This window comes from Pteronotus mesoamericanus, unplaced genomic scaffold (assembly GCF_021234165.1).
Source record: "Pteronotus mesoamericanus isolate MK-2021 breed Mesoamerican mustached bat unplaced genomic scaffold, CSHL_Meso_final contig_20, whole genome shotgun sequence".
NCBI lineage: Eukaryota > Metazoa > Chordata > Mammalia > Chiroptera > Mormoopidae > Pteronotus > Pteronotus mesoamericanus.
In genome coordinates, this window is record NW_026555085.1 from 56,263,183 (window position 1) to 56,270,862 (window position 7,680).

The window sequence follows — 7,680 nt, forward strand, 5'->3', positions numbered from 1 at the left end:
TGCCACAGACCTGATGAGACAGCAGTTTCCACAGGGCCCCACTGCATGCTGGAACAATGCTCAGGCCTCTTTTCCAGCGGAAGTGGACTGAGAGTCCTTCCTTAGAGTTGCCAGGTAAAATACAGGAAATCCAAATATTTCATGGGACATATTTATATCATACTAAAATAAACAATTTTAAAATTTAGGCTAAAAGAAATACATATATATATATTTACATCTTAAATTCAAAGTTAACAAGGTGTCCCATATTTTTCTTCACTAAATCTGACAATTTTATTCCTTTAATAAGGAGAAATTACTTCCCTCTTTGGATAGAAATTCTCCATTTTCTTGTTTACTGGATTTAAGGAAGATATGAGGGACATAACCTTTTTCTTTTGTGAGTCTGTGTTCTCCACTTGAAGATTTACTCATTTAGAGGAAAAAGAATCTAGAAAATTCCTGTTTGGTTAGACTAATCCAGAAGTCTAAGAACACAAAATAATTGTTTTAGTCTGAAGTCCAAGAGTTATATAGCCCCAGCATCTACTGCCATCCATGAAACAATTGCTGAACAAATCAGCCTAACAGCTCATGCAAATGGGAATCAGGAAGGTTCCATCTTTACTTTGATTTTAATCTTTTGGAAAACAACCTCCTCATGCTTCTACTTTATCTCCATTTCATGCTTCCATGCTTGGGGGAAAGGCTACAATATTAGATAATAGTCTCAGATAGAGTTGGTTTTATTTAAAAAACCTGACCGTGGTCAAAGATAGGCAGTTTTGAAGTAAATATGTAATATCATTTATATTGTAAATGTTCTTTCAAAAATTATTTTTACCTTTTTAGGATTATGTATATTCACAAGTGAAAAAGTTGGTTGTTTACATTATCTGAATTGAAGAATGCTAGAAATCTCTTCAAGTTAAATTATTTTCTCTCTCTAGATGCTACAATACTTAAAAGGTTAACGTGCTATATTATTTTTAACTATTCTCTTTTTAAGTCTCCAAAAAAGAATTATTAAAGCATTAACTTTAAAATAGATGGCTTAAAGGTAGACTGGACTTCAGACAGCATAAACATTATGAATCTGAATTCAAGTCAAAAACAGTGCAGAAAATGGGTCGGGGGTAGTGGTAAGAAGTGAGGGTTACACCCAAGAAAAATTTCATTTGCCCCATAAAGCTGCCTAGGGCTGGTCCTGACTCATGCTCTTATTCTACTCCAATGTGTGTTTTGTTTTTAGCTGAAAAAGGGGTTGGTTTCATTTAACCAAATCATCTTCCCTCCTTCTCTGTGAGTGGGATCCATTCATCTCTGGTACCACTCAGGCCTAGTGCAGGCTGCCAAACAGGCCCAATTTAGATAGCACAGCAGGGTGCCAAAGGACTTTCCCTGTTTGTCACTAACTTACTGTGTGACCTTCGGCAAATCACTTAACTTCCCTGGACCTCAGTTTTATCATTATAAAGTGCCAGAGTGGCATTGAATGATCTGTCAGTCTTACTAAGAAAGAAAAGAGAAAAACTTTTATCACTGAGGCCTTATAATTTGTTCAGCAGAGAACACTTACTGTCTCGTGCATCACTGCTCTACCCCTGACTAGTCATATATTCTTGGGCAATTTATTTCATCTCTCTTTGCCTTTATAAACAAGGGGAAATAATACTAGATTATGATGTTATGATAATAAAACAAGGTAGCACACGTAAGCACATAGAACAATCTTGACACAAAACAAATGCTTAATAAATTTTGGTTATTATAATAGTTAACAGCCATTAGTTCCCTCAAGAATAATTTTGATCTTAAAGAAAACATTAAGCTATATTAACACCCCTGAAATACTACAAGCTCTAGAGTATGCTACTGTTATAGTGGTTCATGAAGCTATAGTTATTGTTGCTTCTTATTAATAAAGTTCAACATAAACTTTTAAAAAGTAAAAATGGATATTATCATCACCCATTGCTCAGAATTTAAAGCAAATAAAGACATTTCTTTTGAATATATTGTAGTTAACAAACCAGAAAAAGTAATCTTAACTCCCCTCCCATGTGATTCCCATCTTTGTTAGTACCTACCTCAAAAAAGCAGTCATTAAGATAGTGAACAAAGTACAAAGAAAGATCACACATCTCCATAGAAGTGACTTACAAATTAAATTTTGAAGTAACAGATCAAAAATTCTCTCTCTCTAAACTCTCTTTTAATAAAAACATGTATTTCTTAATGGAGTAGATTATAGAGATTTGTGTCATGAACAAGGATTTCAACCAAATGCCTGCTTTCCTGAAACTTCTTTACAAAATAGTGACTCTCTACTTAAGGACACATTTTTCTTTCCTGTTACCACTCATCCTTAGCATATCTCTAACATCTCTGAATGGAGCAGTTACTCAAACAATTCCTATTAACATAAGTTTCCCCAGAAGCATGCTAAAACATTTAAGAATAGTGATATGAAGCCTGTCTTGTATTGTAATGCATTTTTCATTTGTCTTATAACTATCTACCTTGATAGTTGCACATGCATTATTTTATTATATCATCTTTTTTTCTTTTTGGAATTTAGAAAATGTTAGCTCTGGAAGTGGTTAATGTGATGAAAAACACATTATTAAAAAAAAAATCCACCTCGATCCAAAGTGATGGCATTAAGTGGAATCCTGTGTATCATGCAATACCTAATGCACACAAGATGTGGAGCGTGTTCCTTGATCAGAACTTTTAAATACTAAGTAGCAATAAATGGGAGAAATAAATCAAATGCAAGGATAGCTGGAATAATAAACAGTGAAGATGCTTCATACTCACACCCCAGCAAAGCAATGTGAAAAAGTGATCCTGGCTGTCATGAGCTATTACTGAGTGAAGAACTTCTTTTTGGTCCTTCTAAGTTAAAAAAAAAAAAGACAGGAAGAATGCTGGAAGAAAATAGCCTTCTTTTCTGACTCCTTCAGATTAGTTGTCAGTAAAACAAACTGCTATGTATCATCTGTTTGGTGACAGAAAAAATATATATTGAGATCAAAGATAATCAAGGTACACCTGGTTATTATTTGTAAAGACTTAACAGTAAGTTTTTAATGATTAATTTATCTGCCACATAACGCCTTAATAGATCATGTGGAACATCAAGGGAGGAATGTGGTACTGCATTTCTAAAGCCTCTTTCTATGTCTCTGAATGATAATAGGCATGGAAGCCATCATTAGTCTTGTTAGACGATGGTTCCTTTAGGAATCTCCTATGTGTTACCTTTTAGAGGGAAGGTCAGCAAAGCCACCCCCTGGGACTCCCCTGCAGGATACAACTAACACAAGCATAAACTGTATGGAAATGGCTAAATTATCTTTACTGAGACCTTGGTCTTTCACATCAATCAAGTCCTTCTGAACTAGTAAAACAGATAAGCACCCTGCTGGCAAAAGTGTTACTATCCTTATGCTTGTCATGACTGGCACTACAAATTTAACAATAAACAGGCAGATATTTGTCTTACTTCCTTAAAAAACAAAATAAGTGTGCCGAAAGACATACAGTTGTGAGGACAATTTGTTTTAATGGGGAGAAGAAGGAAGAAAAGAATTGCTAAGTGGATTCTGTGTCACTGTTTCTCACAATCCCTTCTCAAAAGACCCTTAGTCCAGGAATCCAATCGTAACTGCTATTAGAACACATGGGGAAGGTAATAGGCAAGCCAAAACAAAGCAAACCAGGACCCCATGGCTGCCGGGTGGGAGGGGGCGGGCAGATTTATCCACCCTCACGGCTCAGCTTCCTGAGAGTGGAGCCCATGTCAATGCCTCATCCTGACACCTAACTCATGGGGGAATTATAAGTCATCAATACCAATGACTGTAAAACACTTTGTAAATAAAAATGGCTTAGAAGTTCCAATTAACAACCGAAAGTAACCCTCTGGGATGTACCAGAGAGAAATAACTACAGCCATAAATAAGCAATGGTTGGTTTAGGTTCACCTCCTATTTCAATGCTATTAAAAATGGGCTTCCCAGGTCTGTATGGGCATCTAATATTTGACAAAGGGGGCAGAAGCATAAAATGGAGCAATAATAGCCTCTTCAACAAATGGTGCTGGGAGAGCTGGACGGTTACATGCAAAAAATTGAAATTGGATCATCAGCTGACACCATACACAAAAATAAACTCAAGATGGATAAGAGACTTAAATATAAGTCGCAACACCATAAAAGTCTTAGAGGAGAACATTGGCAGGAAACTCTCAGATATCCCACGCAGCAATTTTTTCACTGATATGTCTCCTAAAGCAAGGGATGTAAAGGAAAGAATAAACAAGTGGGACCTCATCAAAATAAGAAGCTTCTGCATGGCTAAAGAAAACATCAGCAAAATGAAAAGGGAGCCAACCATATGGGAAAATATATTCACTATTGATACATCAGATAGAGGTTTGATCTCCAAGATATATAAAGAACTCACTCGACTCCACTCCAAGAAGACAAACGATCCAATCCAAAAATGGGCAAAGGACCTGGGCAGACGCTTTTCCAAGGAGGAGATACCCAGAGGCATTTGAAAGGATGCTCAGCATCACTAGCCATCAGAGAAATGCAGATCAAAACCACCATGAGGTATCACCTCACACCGGTCAGAATGGCCATCATAAACAGATCCACAAACAACAGGTGCTGGCGAGGCTGTGGAGAAAAGGGAACCCTAGTCCACTGTTGGTGGGAATGCAGACTGGTGCAGCCACTGTGCAAAGCAGTGTGGAATTTCCTCAAAAAGCTGAAGATGGAACTGCCTTTTGATCCAGTGATTCCCCTGCTGGGACTATACCCTAAGAACACCAAAACGCCAATACAAAAGAACCTATGCACCCCAATGTTCATAGCAGCACAATTTACAATAGCCAAGTGTTGGAAGCAACCTAAATGCCCATCAGTAGATGATTGGATCAAAAAGTGATGGTACATATACACAATGGAATACTACGCAGCAGAAAGAAAAAAAGAACTACTAAACTTCGTGACAGCATGGATGGAACTGGAGAGCATTATGCTAAGCGAAATAAGCCAGGGGGCGAAAGACAAATACCATATGATCTCACCTATAAGCGGAACCTAACCAACAATACAAAGATGCAAGGAAAATAAGACCAGCAACACTGAAAGGAAAAGAAATCAACAGAGACAAGAGGGAAGGAGGGAGGAGGGTCAGGTAAAAGAAAGGGAAGGGGCAAGTCAAGGAACATCTAGCAAGGACTCATGGACAAAACCAAAGGGGAAGAGCTGAGGGAGGGAAAGAGGGAGGGGGCAAGGGAAAGTGGTGGGGGGGAGGCAGAGACAAATGTATTTGAAAAAATAAATTAAAATTAAATTTAAAAAGATGGGCTTCCTTCCCATCTCCAATTTGTAGGCCCGGCTATGATTTCTTTTCTTATCTACACTACAAAGTGTCCTGGCTTGTGAGAGGAAGGGTTGACGAAACACGGGACTGAGATCATTCCCTACTGTTTTAACACGAGCACTCAGTACATATGTACATATTCCAATCTCTCTTCATGAAAAATGACTACAGTACTCTGGGATGGTAACACTTAAGTAGCCAACTGTGTAACACTACAGATGTGCAGAAAAGAGGTCTCAGAAGCAAGAGGCCCAAGAAGTTGCTATAGGGCAGCTTTTGGTGTACTTTCATGTGTGCCCCACCCACAACTTTCATGAGTACATACAAGTGTGGTCCAGGAAGTGTCCACTGAGCCTGCAGCATTTTCCAGGCACATGCTGGTCACTTCCACTATATCTCACTTGTACTTGTGAAGAAACAGAGAGAGTCTGAGCTCTTTCCTAGCGGCTCCTTCACTCGCTCTGGGTGATAACAGCCATTAGATTGTGAGTTGCCCTGTGGAGAGGCCCACAAGGCAAGAACCCGGGAGAGAGCTCTGGCCAATAGCCAGCAAGGAACTAAGGCCCTCTGTCCATCAACTTGTGAGAAACTAGATCCTGCTAACAGCCATGTAAATGAACTTGGAGAAAAATCCTCTCCTACTTGAGCCTTCAGATGACAACAGCCCCACTGAACCCTTGACTGCAGCCTTGTGAGGGACCCTGGGCCAGTGCTATCCTGCTCCACAGGACTTCCTCACACACAGAAGCTTCGAGATCATACATGCTTGTTGTGAATTTAAGAAAATTTTAACCACAGTATGGTTAAATTCTTCCTCTTCCATCATGAATGAAGAAAGAAACTCACCCTCTACCACTAGTTAATGAGCTACTGGATCTAGAGGTAGATCCATTAGATAGAAGAGCCTTTGCCCTGGATCAGGGATGTCTTCCTGGCCTTATTTTATTTATGGACCATCCTAACACCCCTGTTGTGCACTTAGCTTTGCTTGTTCTTTGACAATTGGCAGAATGCTGTGCTCACAGAGAAAAAAATGAAAGAATTGGATATAATGTTAAGCTTGCAAAATGTTATACAGAAAATTAAAACTCCAGGAGAAAAAAAAACTGCTGATCTCTGAAACCTATAACAGTCGTCAATCTTCCAGTATGGCAGACAGCAATAGTTTCAATGAAATGAATTCACATAAAAAGAAAGCTCAGTTTTTTCTGGGAACTACAAACAAACATGCCAAAACAGTGGTTTTGTGTGTAGATGGTCTTGATGGTACATCTCAGAGAAATTTATGTGAAGAGGCTTTGTTAAAAATTAAAGGCATTTTTAGCTTTACTTTTCAAATGGCTGTTCAAAGATGTGAATCCATTAGGATTTGAAAGCCGAGGCTCTGGCATTAGCGATGGCATTAGCGATGGCATCAACTGAGGCTATAAAGGCTCAGCACGTGCTGAAAAGTGGAAGTGCGGAAGAGATGCTGGTCCCCTTCCGGGACACAGCGGTGGAAGTAAAACAAATCGCTTGACTGCCTGCCTGAGGATGAGAGCCCCACAAAGAAGCAGGACAGAGCAATGTCCTGGGTTGGCTCCCACCCGGAGGGTGGGGCTGGCCGGCTGAGCACAGCTGAAAACTTTTTATCTAGGAGGTTTTACTATCAACTTCAGTTTGGTGTGCAAGGACTGTGTGAACAAACAAGGGGCCAGTTTTCCCTTGTGGTGAACTGTCAAGTGCCATTCGCGGTTAAGTCTTCATGAAAAGTTTGTAGACTACACGACTGCATCTTACAGTTCATTGGACATTTTGACCCACTAAGTGCTAAAAAGCATGGAGTTTGCAGCTGGGGTTGCCTTGTGAATGGTCTTGGAGAGCAGTTAAGGCAACTGTAACACTATGTTTTGAAATATACTGTAAAATAGTAAATGGTAGTATCATTTTTTAAAAAGAAAAAAAAAACCCAGAGGCTTTGAGAGACATTTGACATGACTAAATTAAAGTAATAGCTATAAAATATTTACTACATGACAGGCATTATTCTGTGTATTATAAATATCAACTCATTATCACTCATAATAACCCTGCAAAACAGGCATTATCATCGTCCACATTGTAAGATGAAGACACCCAAACTGTGAGAGGTTGAATAATCTGCCCAAGATCACTGCAAACTAAGACTTGAACTCCGGAGTCCACTTCTCAAAGCTGGAATAGGAGCCCAAACTCTCTGCTCCAAACCTGGTGTGTAGGGTCTTTGCTTGATTATAAAAATTTGAAAAATTAAACAAATACAATAAGGCAGGGCAG

The 7,680-nt window shown here is 39.0% G+C and overlaps 1 pseudogene; it reads left to right on the forward strand.

Annotated features, from left to right (window-relative positions):
- LOC129066899 (armadillo repeat-containing protein 1-like) overlaps positions 1-7,133 on the forward strand; it is a 50,957-nt pseudogene extending 43,824 nt beyond the window's left edge.
- Positions 7,134-7,680: the final 547 nt, after the last annotated feature.